General features: G+C 50.8%; 1 pseudogene; it reads right to left on the reverse strand.

Moving 5' to 3' along the window:
• Positions 1-312: 312 nt before the first annotated feature.
• Positions 313-19,691, reverse strand: LOC149369678 (uncharacterized; annotated as a pseudogene).
• Positions 19,692-20,040: the final 349 nt, after the last annotated feature.

Below are 20,040 nucleotides of genomic sequence, written 5' to 3' on the forward strand. Positions count from 1 at the left end.
ACATAACAATTGGCAGAGGAATTGGCAATATCGATGACCCGGCGACCGCACCTTCATCGGCCGCACCCGTTAGTGTGCAGGTGACGGGGGGAACGACGTTGGGGAGAAGGCGAGAGCGGTGCGGAGTTGGAGTCAGGCTTCGGTGAGAGGCAGGGGAGTCGTGCCGTAGTGGCGCGTAACTGGATGCCCGCTGAGATGACGTAAAGACATGATTATGAACAGGCGCACTGGAACTCGGAAGAGGGTGCGACCATTGGCTCTGGAAGCGGGAAAACTTGCCCCGCCGACGGCAGAATCTGAAGATGTGACCGATCAGACCACATCGGTAACAAACTGGTGGGTCGCGGGGGCACTCGGAATAACACTCCTCGTAGCCAGTGTCGAAGCGGCCATCGGACTCCGGCTGCCGCACGAGGCGTTGCCGACGAACTGGCGCACTGGGGCTGGGGTCGCTGCAATCAATGAGAGTTGCACTGGTAGGGACCTGACTGGACAAACTCCAAGGGGAGGAGAGGTACGCCGGAGCTGCCTGCAGAAAACAGCTCTCATACGAAACTTCCCGAGGTCTTGATGCCGGGAGAGTTTGTCACCAGTTTGTGACGATTTGACAAACGACGTCAGAGAAAGTCGCAGCATTCACAGGCTCGTGGAAATCCACGCTGGCGACGGTGGTGACGTTAGGCAGGCGGCCGAACTTGGGAGTAATTCGGCGCACCTTTAGAGCTTCAAAAATGCGGCAGCGCTTGATGATATTCGTGGGAGAGTAAGTTTTTTTTGCTAATAAGAAAACTGTAGACGTCCTCTGCGATGCCCTTGAGGAGATGGCCAACATGATCTTCGTCGGTCATACGGGGATTAACGGCCTTGCACGGTTTCAATACCACTTCTATGTATGTCGTGCAGGTCTCTCCTGGGACATGCGCTCTCTGAAGCAGACTGCTCAGCGCATTTTTGTTTGGCAACGGCATCCCCGAAGCAGCTGCGCAGCTCTTCCACGATGTGGTCCCAACTCGTTAAGGACGCTTCATGGTTTTCGAAGCAAGTTAACGCGGTACCATCGAGAAAGAAAACGACATTGGCCAGATGAAAATTGGAATCCCAGCGGTTGTATTTGCGCACCAGCTGGTAACTGGTGAGCCAATCATCCACGTCTTCGCCAGCCTTGCCGGAAAACGTCCGCGGCTCACGGCAGTGCTGCTAAGCGGGCGCTGCTGCTCCGGTCGGACGTGCGGCGGCTTCCTTGGTCATTTGCACGGGCAACGGCGGCAATAAGGCAGTTCTTCGGCTGCAGCGATGCTGAGAGAGGTATGTGGTGATCGACCCAGCACCTGCACTGCACGTTATTGAAAGGCGGGCTATCGTGTACTATTTCCACTCAGTTCAGGAACTGCGGATTTACTTTCAACAAGTGTCCTACGCAACTTCATCGTTCCGAGTGACGTCTGAAGCTACAGATACGGGATGTATCTTGGATAAGTCAGCTTCACTGGCGACGCGCAGTGCCAGTTCACCGGGATCCCTTCGAACAAATACTCTGCCTTCGTTTTGCCATGTTAACACAGAACCCATCTCTTCAGCGCATGTGCCTGCCAACCAAAACAGGCGCTTGTTCTGTGGTGTCAGGTTATCATACAAGCTCACTTCTGACCTTTTTTGCGTTACATTATCCTACAAGGTTACACCTGAGCCGCTTCGCCGCTTCTGCTTTGATTTTTCTTTCAGTTTTTCTTAGTTTTGCATGAGACAAAGCGAATCAACACGGGCCGCCCACCCTCACTCTTTGATGGAAGTCGATGCAGGCCATCCTGTTCTTCTATAAGCGGAGAAACACCGATGGCTGTTTCCAACTCATTCACTTTGGCTAGCAGGCTCTCATTCTCTTGAACTTGGTGGTGGGTGGGATTCGATATATTGGCTCGTATTATATGTTACCGTGCATAGCGTTTTTACTGCTGCGTGGCGGCTGGAAGAGGGAAATGAACATTTAGTGCGGTAATTTTTTTTACGCAATTCCGGCTGAGTGTTCAGGTTGGCCCGCAGTAGCTTACATTTTTGCCTTTTTCGTAGGTCAACCCATTCTTGCTGTCTTATTTCATACTTGCCGCGATTCAATTGCTTACCATTCGTTTTCTGACTGCAGTTCCCGCTCTGATCTGCATGCTTTCGGTATGGCCTCTGCAATTTCCATGCAAATGATGTGGGAATTGAGACGGAATCACATAATCCCCGCCGTGAACCAAAAATCACCACACCATTAGAAAGTCCTTAAAATGAGACCTAATAATATAAGTCCTAATAATATGTCCTAATAAGGCCTGCGATTACAGTGACAATTATGCACAAAACTGCTCGCGCGCGACATATGGCCGTTAGGCTCCAAAGCCGCCCAAGAAATATTCACAAGCGTGCACATGGGCCTCAGCATCGAGCCCTGTTAGCATTGAATACTGAAACCAGCCTGTACCTTTACCTTTGTCTATTCCAAAATGCGTATTTGCGCCATAAAAAAAAAAGCCTTCTACCACAGAGGTAGAGAGGAGGAATGGAGAACATCTTGTTCTAACGCTATCCCACAAAACGTCGGGTATACGGCGGCTGCATTGTCTGAGCGCTCAGTAAAGTTCAAGGAGATAAGGCGGGCAGAATTAAAATTTTAAAAATGCTGTTGATTTGGATAATTAGGTCAAATGCTTATATGTGCGCTGGCATGGTGTGTTTCGGTACTGCGCTGTTCCGTTCTATGAAAGTGGTTGTTGGTGTGTGTGTTCTTTCATGCAAAAGCGAAAGGTAACACCTGCCACAACAGATGCCTTGTGCCACTGCGTCCTTGCGCACCTGCCCACCGACAACATCTTGGCAAGTAAGCCACCAGGTAGGCAGAAGAGCAGTGGCACAGCGCCCCAGGTTCTCGCATGGCAGGGGAAGATTGGTTCGTCTTCGCGGGAATGCAGTCACCTTCCTCGCCATGGCGCACTGACAACTCTAGAGGCGGCAGACGCAAGAACACTTGAATCTGAGACGCAGCGGTCGGTGCAAATCTATGCGGGGGATTCGGAGGCCTCCGAGTTCGATATAACGGTCGTAGCACTCATAGCATCTGCCGGACAACGAGGTCTGTGAAGGACAGGATCGGTGCCCGTGCTGGAGTGCAGAAAGACAGGCGGATGCTGCCGAAGCCGAGAAAGAGCGAACGTCTGCTGGACGTGAGGCGCCGCGACGCTGAGAAACCTGGGTCGGGTGGAAACCATTCCGGAAAGCATCCAGTCAGGGTCGGGCAGTAGAGGCTATGGACGCTACAAAGGTGGGCAGGAGACTGAAACGTCCAAGTGTGACTCCTCTCGAGCCTTGAGTGAAGGTGTACGGCGGTGATGTGGAGTTCCTTGGGAGTGGCTTTTCGAGTGGCAACCGGGAGAACTGGCGGAGGCAGTGAAGAGAGTTATCATAACAGCAAATGTGAGATCGGTTTTCCCTGTACCAGATAAGTTGTCGATGAGGATCACGAACACGTCCACCAGCCGCTCTAGAGGATGAAAAAGGAAACATCAAAATAAGTTTCTGGAGACCACAGAAGAGGTAGTGTCCCGTATTCCACTTACTTGCTGTCGGGTACACATACGGCGGGCTCGAAGATGCCTGAATGAAAGAATGGAGGAACTCAAGCTTATAGTGGCGCACCAAAAAACGTCCTCTTGTCAGAGCCCTGTCATGAGTGTCCTGACCAAACGTGCAATCCATTATTCAGAAAGTGCACAGCTGAAGTCAAGACCATGGAATGTTTCAATGCTGAGATTGTATAAGTACATTTGATTCTCCAGAATTCTGTGCAGGGCAACAGTACACATCAGTTAATCTCTCGGATAAGGAAATGTCCCTGAATGGAAACGGCTAGCCCATATGCGTTGGTTTCTTCCCCTCTCCGTCTTCTTGACTGGCTTCACTATACAAAAGTTTCCTTGTCATCAATAAAATTCAGTTGCAACTTAGCGCTGTGTCCTGTCTATGTCACGTGCCCGCCTTTCGTGCGCTTAAGTTTCCGTCAATATCTAAAACCTCTCCGCTATGCTAAATGCCTCTACTATGCCACATCAACATTGATTGCGTTCCCCGCAGGCTGATTGCCGTCTAATAATCAGCTTTATTATCTGTGCCATCCTTTCTTCGCTCAGCCACCACAGTTGACAGGCAAGCCTCGACGAGCAGACAGAACAAGCGTGCTGAGTCGTCATAGAAAGACACAACATTGACACAAAATTAGGAAGTTGAGGTTAAAATTTTCGGCCACGAGACACCCAATGTTTTGGGCCAGAAACGAGCAGGGACTTTGTGTTACTCTTCCCACCATTTCTGGTGTGTCACATGCATTACTGCGGCGCTTGGGTTCCTACATTGTAAACGTAAAGGACTAAAAAGTGTGTAAGCTGCCTTCTAGCGCACTGCCTTTTTTAAAACGGATTGCGATAGAGGAGAGCTTACTCTCTCTTTACTTCCATATAGATGTATTCACGTTTAAAGTGATAGCTGATTGGGGTTGTGCTTTTCTGACGCCTCACTCTGTCGCCTTTTCGGCTGCTGCAGCTCTCCTTTCCTCACTTTGCTACGCGCGTCGAATACCCGCTTTGTTGCTCTGTTTGCCGGGCCCGCCATTTGAACACTGGTTTCGCTGGCATGGCAGCTGCATCTCGACTGCGGTTCCTACTCTGTCCTGATTGCACGCACCAACGCTTGAGAAGAAAGACTCAGCGGCGACCCGCCTACTAACCGTAGAGGCCAAGGCTGGTAAAGGTCAACCCAGCCGAGCACACAACGGGCGCCCCTCTCCAGTATTGCGGGTGCTTTTGCCCAGGTATCATTTGCTGTTTTCTTTTCAATCTGCCCGCCTCGTCTCCCTACAGGTTCCAGGAGCCAACAATACAACGTAGAATCCGTGCGCCACCTTTTATGCGATAGTGTTAGAGCCTCATATTCTCTATGCCTCCTCGTTACCTCTGCGGTAGATGACTTTTCTTTTATCGCAAAAACTCGCCTTTTGGCATAAAGAAGAAAGAAAAGGTACAGGCTGGTTTCAGTATTCAATGAAACCAGCGCTCGATGCTGAGGTCCATACATGCGTCATTATGCGAATTTCGGTTGGCAATCTTGGCTGCCTAACGGGCGCATTTCGAGCGTGAAGTTCAGTGCATACTTGTCTTTGGAATGGCAGGCCTTATTACGATATACATTTCTGGAGATGTGCTATCTTGTGGTCCATGGCGGAGATGATATGATTCCGTCTGAATTCCATTTCTTCTGCACGCAAATTTCAGAGGCATTACCGAAAGAACACGAAAGCCCGAACTGCAGCCAGAAAAGGAAGGGTAAGCAATTGCATTCAGATAAGTTTCAAAAGAGACCGCAACAATGAACTAATTTACGAGAAAGGCACAAAGGTAAGCCGCTGCGTGCCAGTTTGAACACTCAACGGGAATTGCAGAGCAGAACTTTGCCGCACTAAATGTTCATTTCCCTCTTCCAACTGCCACGCAGCAATAAAAATGCTATACACAGTAGCAAGCAATATGCACCAATATATCATATCCCACCCGCCACCACTTTCCATGGAATGCACTACCTCCCCAGGTATATATATGTCGGAAACTTAACACGAGAACATATTCACATATCAACCAGCCAAACTTTGTAGCGCATGAAACAACACGCCACACTTAACTATATCATGAACATTAATGCTTTACTTTAGTATTATTTTGCAGTTACAGTGTAATTACTCTTTATTTTCAATTGTTTTTATTTTACAGTTACAGTATCATTAATTTCTACATTACACTAGTTAATTGATTTTTTAAGCAGAGCATTCCTGGCAGTGTTGCTTGTACTTTATGGCGCTATTATTGAATGCTCTACTTCCGCAGTGGAGTTTAACGGAAAGTGTGCCTTTACGTGTACCCGTTTAGTACACGGGAGTTTTCGTACCCATACTCCAACCTGGGTATCAGCCTCCGAGGTCGGGTCTCTAACCCCTGCATCAGTCGCGGAACGCCATAGCCACTGCGCTACCACGAAGGGTAACAACCATGTGCTAAAGGCCGCCTTATATGTGTGTAAGGTATAGCGATAAGCGCTCTGATCCTCGTCATGTGCCGATGGGAGGAATGGAGCCAGGGAAAATTAGAGTAGAGATTTAAGCTCCGTCTTAGTGGTATGACACGGTAACGTTAATGAGTTAATGCCCACATTTGCGCAATTGGTCGCTCTCAACTTCGAATTCACATTTCCCTGGGGATCCTCATACAACTGCTTGCGCAAGGTTGCAGCGCTTAAGCGATGCGCCACTGCCCGGCTATGGCAGGTGCTCGGACCAGCGGTGGGCCTTGTGCGACCCATGTTCCATTTCCGGAGCAACCTCTCGCGATCAGTCATTAATTTAACTGCCACCTGCCACGGTGGTTAGTTTGCTCACAATCCTTCGGGCAGGTTGTGATGAAATCGCAGGGTCACGTGACCTAGGTACACCATCTAGGTTGCTTCTCCGGGGATGGCCGAATGGGCCACCCTGTTTAAAGCTCACAACGCCTTCGACGACGCCGACGACACCAATGAAACCGACGACAATGGCAACACCGAATTTTCTGCACAACGGGACCCATAACACTTTCATGTTAATAGAGAAGGGGAGGAGAATCTCTAGGTGCTGATACAGTAACTCTAGTTGTCTCTAAATACCCTCAATGAAGCAAAAGTAGCAAAAGTAACTAAGCTTTCCGGCTTCTCTACTCTACTAACGCTCCCCTGGATAATCGCGCTTTCTGTTGGCCGAGGAGCCGTGGTCACGTGCTAGCGGGTGCCATATCGCTTTTCGTTGTCTTTTTATGCGACAGGTTTTGGCGAGAAGCGATTCTCCACCTCTTATGGCGTCTTGCGTCGACCCCGAGCTTCTGTTGCGCGTACGGGTCCAAAAGCACAGGAGGCAGTGGGAAAACGTTTTTCGTCATGCTGTCCAGAAAACGCAACGCCGCCCGTGGATAGGTTTGGCTTCATAGGATTGGCCGGACAAATTTGATGATGTGCTGGATCCGTAGGCGCCGGTTACGGGGGGCTAGAAGGCTGTAGATGTACTAACAAGAACCCTCATCTCTGCCATCTCTACGACTTTCGTCCAAGCGAAACGATTGCAGTAACCGGCATCTCCTTTTGCGGTAAACTACACACGCTTCTCTATTTTTTGTGTCATCATTTTTTCTTTATCTGAAAAAGAAAAGTGTGAAACTGAAGACGCAGTGGAAGAAAGGAATTCTTCCTGTAACTTCCACTAGCTCATCCCCTTCTTGCCTAACACCTTAATCTGCAGCTATAAGCCTCTGCTGTAGGCTAGCTTTATTACTCATGGAGTTTCCAAATTTTCTTAGCCTCTTTTCTGTCCTTTTCATTTATTTATGAGAGCCATTAGGCCCGCCTTTCTAATTTTCCCATCGATCAAACAGGATTCTTCCTGTCTATATTTTATGCAGGTATCAAATTTTCCGTCTGCTTCAGCTCCTGGTCCCTCCGTTTGCTTGGTGAACAACTTATGCTACAAGCACCACCGATGCCTGAGTTTCAAACAGCCACCTGCCTGCGCAGTGACACTTTGCTTGGAATATCTGTTTCGTTTATGCTTCCTGACGTTTCTTTATGGCCTTCTTTAACTCCTCCTCCCATCAGCTCTTGGTTTCGCGTCTCACTCGCACTTCACTTGAGCTCATTCGCACCTCAACAAGCTCTAGCTGAAATAATCTAGGGAAATATTTGTAAATCTGTTCCGTTTTAGTATCCTCAGAAATCACTTCCTCAGTTTGTTTGGTTGCTACTTCCAATTGCTTTTCCGAGTAAAGGATCCCACCTGCAACGAAAACAGCGCAAACTTCACGAAGGACGCAGAAAGGGGACACGAGACACAGGCGCTGACTGACAACTGAAATTTTATTGCTCTGACACATCGGTAAATATGCTCAAGGCATCAAAAACAATAAGAACGTTAAGACATGAATCATAGACAATCGCAGCAGGAAACGAGCAGTAAGTCATGGCTGCTGAGCTGTCGAAAGGAAACGAAATTCCTTATCCAGAAGGGCCACGGATGGGTTGCTGACTGAGAGGACTTTTAGTTTCCCGATTTTTTTGGCTTCAATTATGTCTCGCGTGATTTGGTCACTGCACCTGCTCAGCACGCTCGTGTCACTGAAGTGAGGAGTAGATTTACAATCATGGCAATGAAAGCCCAGATGCCCTGAGATTCGTGTACTTGCATTGTAGTTGTGTTCTGACAGTCTTTTTTTAAGGCATCTACAAAGTTCGGCCTACGTAAGCATGGCCACTAGACAAGGGAATTGAGTAAACTACGCCTTGAGCACAGGAAAAAAACCGGTCACGATGATTCGTAGTGCAGCCAACGTATCCGCGACCCATCTGATTTACACGCTTGCACAGGCTTGACAGATGATCTGGAGCTGAAAATACTACATATATCTATCTATTCAAAACTATCCGTTGTACCAATGACCAAATCGTTTTGAACAATAACCTTAATACTGTGAACCAGTGGTGTAATCTTTGGTCTATGGAATTAAACAGAGAAAAATCTGTCCTTCTTCGGGTAACAAACAAGAAATCTCCGGCTCAGTTTTTGTACAAAATCAACGAATATCCATTAGTTCAGGTCAACGAGTGTAAATACTTAGGTGTTACGATAACTAACAACTTGAACTGGACCAGCCACATTAATAAAATCTGTACATAGGAAACTAGGGTTTCTTCGTTTCAAATTAAGGTCGGCCTCTTCCAATGTTAAGCTGCTTGCATACAATACCCTTATCAGACCTCAGCTGGAATATGGCTGTACAGTATGGGACCCTCACTTGAAAAAAGACGTAAATAAACTAGAAATGGTACAGAGAAAGGCAGTTCGTTTCATATTCAATTCATACCGCAGATTATATTCACCATCGTCTCTAGTGAGTGCTAACGACATTTTGACCTTAGAAAGCAGAAGAAAGATTTCCGGGCTGCGGTTTCTGTATCGGCTCTGCAATCACCAACTTGGTATCAACGCGCGATTGTTCATTCATCCACGTGAGGGTCGTCAAACTCGGCACACCCATCTTTACAACCTGGAACCAATCTTTGCGCGTACTAACATGTTTAAGAACTCATTTTTTCCACGCACTGTCTCACAATGGAATGCACTTCCAGTAGAAGTTTTTTCCGCGCGTGATGTAAATGTTTTCGAAGAACGTGTACGAAAAGCTCTGGGTTGATGTTACTCTTCGCTTTTGCTGATTCATATCTTTTTCCTTCTTTTTCTGTGTTTGCACTGCATGCTGCGCGTTTTATACCCTTTGATTGCTTATGATTGCTTGCGTTGCTTTTTTGTGATTGCTTGCTAATGGTAGCGCTGAATTGCGTTTACTTATGACCTGTATTGCCCTCCTGCTTGGTCTTCAATGACTGCAGTATGTTTTAAATAAATAAATAAATAAATAAATAAAACATCTATTCCTACTTTTTTTCCGATCTTTCTCAGGGGATGGGAAATCCCTTGTGCGCAAGGAATCACGGCAATCTTCTTATCCCTGTCCCTTTCTCGTGCTTCTTTTTTTGTCAACATGGCCTCGGCCACAGACGATAAGAGCGTCAGAGGGTAACCTGCCTGCACTGGTCGGCGTGTCTGGTTTAAAAAAATAATTTCAAGCTTATGATTGCATGATATTTTGACAGCGTTATAGAAGCAAGAGTTGACAATACTGCACTTAACTAGCTTTGAGTGTCCTGACAATACTGCACTTAACTAGCTTTGAGTGTCCTGAATGAAAGGGCAGAAGTAATTCTTTGGGTCGAGGCTCAAAGGCCCAGCACGCATGATTGTTGTCAATATACAGTCGTAATTCTTAAAATCGTATGAAACCATTAGAAGGCAGTTCGTGGGTGGCAACCAAAGGGCTCAGGATGCTAGAATTGCAAAGAACCTTTGAAGTTTCGAACGGGAGGGCCTGATGTTCGCATTCTAGTATGACAAGATAGTCGTCGCCAAAACGGAAGATCTGCTTCACATGGCTACACTGACAGAGGCTGTGCAACGCTCTGTCCTTCATAGCTAAGTAAAGATCACTGAGTACCGAAGCAATGGAAGAACCTATACATATGCCATTTCTGAATGAAAAGTGAGCCATTCCGTTCTGCGAATGTGGACCTTAAGTACACAGAAAGCTCGAGAAAGCCGGCAGTTTAAATGCAACTCTCGCTCTGGAATTTTTCGAATGCGAACACCAGGCCGTCTGATTCTGGTCGGCGGTGGTGTCACCACTGGGAGGAATAAACCGTCACCAGCCATTGTACACCCCCCGTGAAAAGTATGCACCCCAAGGCGTTCGCTTGTAAGCTCTTCAGCGTGTCTGGTTATGAATACTAAGTGACCCTAATCTCTTGAACAATTAATGGCTTTTAGTCCTCAATACTCCCTAGCTTTTGATTGCTAGATGTTCCAGGGAGCCCCGCTAAACAGCTGAAGAGCGAACTCCTTGGGCTGTATACTTTTGACGGGGGCTATACCTCCACTGAGAATGGAAACTGTAGCATCACGCACCAGCGATGGTTTGTTGCGTGCGCCGATAAGGTGGTCTACTCAATTCCCTTGCTCTGTGGCTGCCTACATCTGCCGAACTGACCGATGTTCAACCGAAAGCCTCATCGAACACAACATCCTTCGGGATATCTCTGGACGCCCTGGTGTACAATGCTGAGAGGGCAAGGAACATGGGCCGTGCTTTGAGCAAAGCTGGTTGGTTGGTTTATGGGGTTTAACGTCCCAAAGCGACTGAGGCTACGAGAGACGCCGTAGTGAAGGGCTCCGGAAATTTCAACCACCTGGGGTTCTTTAACGTGCACTGACATCGCACAGTACACAGGCCTCTAGAATTTCTCCTCCAAAGAAATTCCAGCCGCCGCAACCGGGATCGAACCCGCGTCTTTTGGGACAGCAGCCGAGCACCATAGCCACTGAGCCACCGCGGCGGCTTTGAGCAAAGCTAATCTCATCGCTAATATTAAAGAGAATGGTGTGGACCAGCACGCCATCTGCGTTGAGTGGTAAGGAGCGCGATTTCCTAGGCGTAGTGACTTGCAGTAATAGCTGTACCAAGGCTGCCGGTTCGCGTGTACTTAGTCTTCTGCGGTTCTTCGATATGCAGAAATGTTTATAGTTTTATTGTGACGAGTTGTGTTTCATGCCAGGCTGATCGCCGCTGTCGAGGAGGGACGTGGCATAATGCTACAATGTGTTCATTGCGCGCGTTTAAGCGTTGATTTGCATGTATGTAGTGCATTGCATGGCAGTAAACTGCGACAAAGGGAGCGCTTTGTGCTGTCTATGTACGTCAGTGTTAATTTTTGCGCGCTGTGGTGAAGTGAAGGAGAAGGTTACACTACATTTTACCTAAAAAACAATAACTGTAATGTGAACCGGAGTGCTGTGTGAAATGCAGGCGACCGAACCTGCCCACTGGCTGCGATACAGTACAGAGGGCAAAATGCTTGCCTAGAATACGTTCTGGGCGTGTTTCGGCCTGAACACGCGATATCTAGAGACAACATTCGGATAAAAATGGTCTGGACGTAAGAATTGGCTGTTAAACACATAGGATTTCATCGCCATTTTTTGCCTTCCTGGTCGTAGCGGCTTTGACAGCTGCGGTACACACAGTTCGGTCGTTCTAGGCAAGCGTTTTGCCCTCGGTACACGCCCGTCGCGCACGGCCACTGACCCACGGTGCAGTGAAACTTGTATTATGGTGTACCCGTCAATAAAAGTCTAAAGCGGCACGCGTTGTTTCGCGTCTCGTGGCTGAAGTGTAAGTGGCACTACTTGTAAGCAAAAGCCAACCATTTGTAGTACGATAGAACTGGCGATTGCCGAAGAGACCAGAAGAAGCGCGCTGGACGTGGAATGTGCTGGACAAAGTTCTGCACAGCAGTCATAAGGCTAGGGCAAGAATAAGATCAGGTTGCAAGCACAAAGAGGAGATATTACGCGCCAGGTCTTTATTCAATATGTTAACAAATATAGAAACTGGCGCGATGAGGCAAGTAAAGTTGTGCCGGTGGTGTTGGTCCGGTGGTTTCCAGCAACTGGATGCACCGCTTGAAGGGCTTCTCGATGAAGTGACTTCCAGGCGAAGCGATTCACGGAGAAACGAAGAACTTTTATACAGGCTATTTACAGATGGGTACAAGATTCAGTACGGTCGAACTATCCGCGGCCGGCCTAGCCGACCGCCTTCACAGAGGCGAGGGACACCACGTCCCAACAGTCGAACTGGCGCGCCTTGCACCAGCTCTCAACGACCGCTACTCCGCGCTCGGCCCGACCGAGCGCCTGACAGCTACGAGTAGCTAGAGCAAAAAGCCCCCGGGCGCGGGTCTCTTCACGAGTTCACCCCGATCCCGCGCCCCTTTCCACACGCCAAATTTGAACTGTATTACAGCTTCCTGCCTGACATCAGTTTTAACGAATAGGAAAGCTCAGAACTGATGTCAGGGTTTTTCCCTCACCCCGAAATTCCTCCCTACGTGGCTGCGCAATCCTCCGCCAAGTGGACCGGAGGCGCGCCAGACGTGTGGGGCCAACGGACACTTTCAGCTCCTAACCGTGCTGGCCTAGTATACCGCCCGTCGCGCAACGCGACGAAACCGAGACCGTTCTCGCTTGTTTATGGCCGGCGGCTTCTCCCCCCGGGAGGCAGGATTCCGGGAAGATGGGGGACAGGAGCCCAAGGTCGATGTCGGCAGAGAGCCCCGCCATCTGGAGTGGCAAGGGAAAACGCAAGTACGAACGGGGAGACCAACCGAAGAGCATGGGCGTTCGAGCCCTCCTCCCCTTCCAACGGCACGCACTAAAACAAAACAAACAAAACGAAACAAAACGGGGCGCGCAGCCTAGTCCACTCTCCTCTCGCGGAATGTTCGTAACACATGTACAAAAAGAGGCGGCAGCGTGCCGAACCCTACACCTTCCCCCCAAGACTCGGCTAATCTATTAAGAGATAAGCCGAGGCAACAAACAACAAAAAGGGTTCGGCAAGTATAGCAGTTCAGTACATCGGCACGAGTAAGCTGCAGGAGCCTGTGGGCCAGCATGCCGCGGCCTTTCGTCACACACTTCACTGATACATGCTAGAGAGTCCACTAAACAAACACACACAGAACACTACCACTTTCGCTGGGTTGGATCAGGGTGTGTCTCTTAAGTCCAACGAGTCTGTGTGCACTGTTCCCCGGTCCAGTTTCCCAGCGGTCACTGCGGGACGTCAGCCAGTGTACTATTCCAACAAGCGTTGGGGATCCTAGACAAGGCATCCGCGTTACCGTGGTCGACTCCCCTGCGATGCTCAATGTTAACATTGTAGCGTTGGAGCGCCAGAGCCCAGCGCGTAAGCTTTGCACCTTGGGGCACGCTGCTCGTAAGAAATGAGAGCGGATTGTGGTCAGTGATGACAGTCACGGCGGCGGCAAACACCCACGTCTCAAACTTTTTTAGTGCCCAGATTACCCCGAATGCCTCCCTTTCGATTGCAGCCCATCGCATTTGCGAGGGTGTAAATTTGTGACTGGCGAAGGCTATCGGCGTCTCAGTGCCGTTGTCAGAAAGCTGCGCCAAACAGGCACCAGCTGCTACTGCCGACGCGTCTGTGAAAAGCAGATACGGCTTCCGTGGGTCCGGAGTGGTCAGTGCAACCGCCTCGCATAGAGCTTTTTTCAGGGCTTTGAAGGCTCTGTCGGCGTCATCTGGCCATGGTATTTTATTCGGCACGCCCTTGCCCGTTAGGCGTGTTAGTGGCAGAGCGATTTCTGCAAAATTCGGAACATAGCTACGGTAGTAGCCACATAGCCCTAGGCAGCTCCTCAATTCTTTCTTGGTCTTAGGGACTTGAATGCCTTCAATAGCCTCAATTTTCTCCTTGGCTGGGCCATGCTGGCCTGAACCGACAACATGCCCCAGGTAGCGGATTGAGGGCAGCGCTATTTGGCACTTTTCCCAGCTAGCATGCAGGCCCACCTCCTCCAAAGTGGAAAACACACGGTGCAGATGACGGATGTGCGATTCGAGCGATGGGCTGAACACGGCGATATCGTCTAGATAGGCGCAAGCGTATTCTTCCTGCCCGGCTAGTAACTGGTTCATGTTCGTTTGGAAGGTAGCCGCCGCGTTCTTAAGACCGAAAGGCATCACCCGCCAGGCAAATTGACCTAGGTGCGAGATGAAGGCGGTCGGAAGCTGAGAATCCTCAGCGAGCGGCACCTGCCAATAGCCGCGCCTGAGGTCCAGAAGGGTTATGAACCTCGCGGCTCCGACTCGCATGATCAGCTCCTGGGGGCAACCCATAGGAAATGCGTCCGTCTCGGTCACCGCATTCAGCGCTCGATAGTCTATGCAAAGACGTACCGACCCGCCCTTTTTCGGAACACACACGATCGGGTGTGCAAAAGGGCTTTTGCATGGGTAGATGAGGCCTTGTTCGAGGAGTTCATCAATCTGCCTCGTTACTTCGTCTTTTAAAGCCTCTGGGATCCTATAAGGGTGCCCTCGTTTTGGATTTGCCCCCTCCGCGAGTTTTATGCTGTGCTCGCCCACGCGTGCGATAGATGGTTCGTTCCGAAACAATGCCTGGTGCCGCTCGAACGTGGCGTGCACCAGCGCCGCGGCATCCCTGTCTAAGTGGCTTGTTCTATCAGGCTTAAGAACTACACAGTCCTCCAGGAGGTTCTGTGCGCGCGGGGTGTATTCGACTTCTCCGAAGTCGCAATCGTCATGAAATATGACGCTCACCGAACCCACCTTGCCGACGTAGGGGCGTAGCTTATTTGCATGTACTAGCATGCGGCGACCGTCACTCATCTGTACGTAGTACGAGTGCTCGCGGTACCTTTTTGTCACCACCCCCGGCCTCAGCCATTTTTGGTACATTTTCCCTGGCCTCTTTTCGTCGAAGACGAGGACCGCCTCGCCTTCGCGAAAGATTTTCACCATTGCATGCTTGTTGTAGTGTGACGAGTACGCCTCCTGCTGTTTTCTAGTCGTTAGTTCTGCGGTGTCGGCCGCGATCTCGAGCTGTGCTTTCAGCTTCTTCAGGTACTCGGCCGGGGCGCTCGCCAGTTCCCCGGGTACTTCAATATCTCCCGCCCAGCTTTGCTTTAGGATACCTAGTGGTCCTACTGGGTCTCGGCCGTAAAGCATTCGGAAGGGCGACACGCCAGTGGTGTCGTGCGGCACCTCTCGATAGGCCCAAAGAAGAAAAGGGATGAACTTGTCCCAGTTTTTCGGTTCCTTTTCAATTAGGTGTGAGAGCATGGTCTTAAAGACTCTGTTCCACCTCTCCACCGACCCATTGCTTTCCGGATGATTTGGGGCGGAAAAGCGTGGGGTACAGCCGAGCCTTCCAAGAAATTCCTTCGTAAGTGCGGCTGTAAAATTGGTGCCGCAGTCTGAGCACACTACCTCGGGAACACCAGTCCGGCTAAACACCGAAAGCAGCGCATGGCAGGTTGCCCTGGCGGACAAAGACCTAAGGCAGACTACTTCTGGCCAACGCGTGCACAGATCTATTATGCAAAGCGCGTATCTATGTCCTCGGCCAGACGATGGCTCGATCGGACCTATGACATCTATGTTCACTTTCTGGAAAGGAAACTTCGGGCGAGTGAGAGGCGTTATCGGTACCCTATCAGTTCGCCGGCGGTCTGAACGCACTTGACAGCCATGGCAGCTGTCACAGTGATTGCGAATATCCGACTCCATGCCCGGCCAGTAGAAACTGTACTTGAGGCGAGCTTTAGTCTTGCGAAAGCCCAGGTGTCCCCCCCAATAGGACTCATGTGCTAGGCTTAGTGCGGCCTCACGCCGTAATCTTGGCAGCACTAGCTGCTGTACCCCCTGGCCTAGCACCTGGTCTTTATGATACAAAACTCCGTCTACGACTGACATGCCCGCTTTTCCCTGCTTAGCGTTCTGCCAGGCCTCACGCAGTGTCTCGTCCTCACGCTGCTCAACCCGAAACATCTGTGCTCCGCCAAGCTCAGCCGTGCTATCCGTCTGTGATTGCTCTCCTTCATTTCTGTCAAGGGTCTGCTCGGGCAGGATTTCGTCCTCGAACGTCAAAACTGACTCGGCACCCGCGTCTGGCCCTGATTCATCCGGTCTCTCTTCACCCGGCGGCGACAGAGTTCCAACCGCCTGCACGAGACCCTCGCTGTCCGATTTGCGCGTGTCGTGCAGCTGTTCCCATGCGTCTGCCGAGATCAGGCAATCGGCGTGCGTGAGCTTGTCGGTGAGCGCACACGTCACCGGTGTCGCATCATCCACATTTTCAATTAAGGAAGCACCACGATACAGCTTCAACGGAACAACTGCAAGCTTCGCCTCTACTTTTTCTCCGAAGGCGGAGATGAGATCGATTGTCCCATGTGGGGATACAAACTCTTCGGGTACAAGGCTTTCGCGCACTACGGTGATATCTGCGCCGGTGTCCACAATGGCGCTGAAAACTGCCTCCCGACAGCTGATTTTAACGTCCCTGAGAGTTGGACGCGTGGTTTCCGCGGCATGGGTGGACACGCGTGCCGTTAACCTATCCTCGCGCGGCGGAGGCTCTCGTTTGTCAGCTGGGTTCTCACGATCAAATGGGCAGTTCGCAACAACGTGCCGCCAGCTTCCGCATCGGAAACAGCCACCCGATCGCGATTCCTTTCTCTTTTCTCCTCCTGGCCTGACTGCAGCCCTTCCGTCTCCTCGTTCTGCCCCAGGCTTCTGAGCAGGTGGGGCCTCAGACCTCGGTTTTGGCCGGTTATCAAAACCCTTAAAGCTGTCGGCTTTCCTCTGTGCGCTTCCCTTCCCGGCGGCTTCCTCGTACGTCTGTAGCAATGCGGCTATATCATCCGCGTTCAGCCATTTCTCACCCTCGCGCAGCTTGACATATTTCCGTGCTTCTTCTGATAGCCCCTCTTTGAGCTGGTCGGCGACCAGAAGCTTCAGAAGTCCGTCAAAAGTCGACACGCCCCGAGACTTTAAATAAAAATTTTGAATAACTCTGGACGCGTGTGACAAAACCCTTCCAAGTTTCTTCGCGCCTCTTGGTGGCCCCTGAAAACCGCCTTTGGTACTCTGCGGCTGAAAGTTTTAACTCGTCTAGGACCACCGTCTTCAACTTATCGTAGTCCCTGTGCTGTTCTGCGGTGAACCGAGTCGATAGGTAGGTCACCCGCTCGGCCAGCACCGGGAACACAAGCTGCGCCCAGTGTTCCTTCGGAACGTTGTAAGCCCTGAGCGAGCATTCCACTGATTCGAACCAGACGGGCACTTCACCGTCTGCAGGCAATTTGGGGAACGCGCCGGCGAGTAGCTTAGCGTAGTGTCTCAACCGTTCGTCTTCGGAAGGCGCAGCATTCTGGCTTCGAGCACGAATGATTTGCATTTCAAGCTCTAAGGCTTTTATCTTTTTTTCGTACAATTCCAGCTCTTTATCAATGTTTTGGCTACGCCGTGGCCTCGACACCTCATTGCTGCCCTTGTCACCACCGTCCCCACTGTCACCACTGCCACTATCGCTGTTCATTGTGGATGCCTTGTCAGAGTTAAGATGCCCAAATCGGGTTATCATTAACTACGCCCGCCGTAGTCAAACAGTGACCGTCAAGAAAAAGGAACCAGGGAACTCACTCAGAGCTGCTCGCAGTGTCCTCTTTTCGGGCAAGAATGAAGTCGACCACCTAAGGAGCCGATTGAAGCCGCTAGCTGCTGCCGTTGCTCGGGGATGCCACTTGGGGTCCGCTGAAGGTCGTGTCTGCTTCAATTTCCCAATTGCCGCCGCTGAAGGCCTTGTCTTCGGCGTTTCACGCCCGATGGTCCTCGCACCTTCGTACCCTTAGCCTGTCGTCCACTCGGTATCTCGCCTTGGATACCGAACTTCGTCCTCTCCTGGGAGCCGCTGCAGTGCACCAGTACTGTCGACTGCGCCAGTAAAGTTGTGCCGGTGGTGTTGGTCCGGTGGTTTCCAGCAACTGGATGCACCGCTTGAAGGGCTTCTCGATGAAGTGACTTCCAGGCGAAGCTATTCACGGAGAAACGAAGAACTTTTATACAGGCTATTTACAGATGGGTACAAGATTCAGTACGGTCGAACTATCCGCGGCCGGCCTAGCCGACCGCCTTCACAGAGGCGAGGGACACCACGTCCCAACAGTCGAACTCGCGCGCCTTGCACCAGCTCTCAACGACCGCTACTCCGCGCTCGGCCCGACCGAGCGCCTGACAGCTACGAGTAGCTAGAGCAAAAAGCCCCCGGGCGCGGGTCTCTTCACGAGTTCACCCCGATCCCGCGCCCCTTTCCACACGCCAAATTTGAACTGTATTACAGCTTCCTGCCTGACATCAGTTTTAACGAATAGGAAAGCTCAGAACTGATGTCAGGGTTTTTCCCTCACCCCGAAATTCCTCCCTACGTGGCTGCGCAATCCTCCGCCAAGTGGACCGGAGGCGCGCCAGACGTGTGGGGCCAACGGACACTTTCAGCTCCTAACCGTGCTGGCCTAGTATACCGCCCGTCGCGCAACGCGACGAAACCGAGACCGTTCTCGCTTGTTTATGGCCGGCGGCTTCTCCCCCCGGGAGGCAGGATTCCGGGAAGATGGGGGACAGGAGCCCAAGGTCGATGTCGGCAGAGAGCCCCGCCATCTGGAGTGGCAAGGGAAAACGCAAGTACGAACGGGGAGACCAACCGAAGAGCATGGGCGTTCGAGCCCTCCTCCCCTTCCAACGGCACGCACTAAAACAAAACAAACAAAACGAAACAAAACGGGGCGCGCAGCCTAGTCCACTCTCCTCTCGCGGAATGTTCGTAACACATGTACAAAAAGAGGCGGCAGCGTGCCGAACCCTACAAGGCAGGTCAGGGCATCACCGGAGGTGGTGGGTCAGCATACCGTGATCCGAGGGTACGCTGCTTCTAAACTCCTGCGAACAGAAAAAGAAGCGAGGTCATGTTACCTGGGAACATAGAAGCAGTTACGATACTGCGCTCAATAGAGGGGATAAACAAAGATGGAAGAGGGGTACACATAAGTGTCACCGTGGCATATTATCACCTCTCGAATCCAACTGCTCAGGACAAGCCCACAAAAGGAGACAACCATTCCTCCGACGCTGCAAACAGCAGCTGCCCACATCAAATACAGCCCGCTTAGAAGGAAAAGTTTACCGCCACGCCTCACAGCCTATACCTGCTCAGAAAAACCTGTTCTAGACAACCATTTTCGAACTAGCCGCAGTTATTAGCTGCGTATAATAAGCTTCTGGCAGTTGCAAAACTCGAGCTAGACTGTTCGTACTAAGTAGAAAACTTCGCACGCTTTCATTCATTCCGCCTATATTTCCTAAAACTCGGAGAGCTTCAGTGAATTCCGAAATGAGCGAAGAACCTCCCCGCATTTGGAAGCTACTTCGTTAAGCTGGCAAAGAGAAGAGCACGAACTGTGCACTCGCCTTCGACACACCAGGAACCTCCGCAGGGCTTGGGGCAGCACTCGAGACCGGCGGCGACGCACTCCTCCCATGTGCACTCCGAGAAGGAGCAGTCGCTGAACACGCCCTCGTTGCTCGGGCAGGCACCCATAGCCGGGGCAGAAGCTGCGCACAGCAGCAGCACGACTATCAGGCCGACGGCAATGCTCTTCATTTTCGCTTGATGAAACAGGCCTGTTCCTTCAGCAACGGCGGCTAGAGCTGTTCGTGCAGTACAGCGTCGACCGGAAGCTTATATAGTATGTAGCTGCGATGCTGCCTGCTATCTGCTGACCGGAACGGGTTAAGATAACAGATGCCACTGCCGCATCTTACACGCTTCAGATAATACGCGACGTTTGTTAAGGTGCTCACGACTTATCTACGGACGCCGCTGGGTATTCTAAAGCCACGGTATAAAATCGAAAAAGTGGACATAAACGCCTTGAGCTGCTGTGCAA

Source organism: Amblyomma mixtum, chromosome 1, assembly GCF_055824585.1.
Source record: "Amblyomma mixtum isolate Tamu chromosome 1, ASM5582458v1, whole genome shotgun sequence".
In the NCBI taxonomy this organism is placed as follows: Eukaryota; Metazoa; Arthropoda; class Arachnida; order Ixodida; family Ixodidae; genus Amblyomma; species Amblyomma mixtum.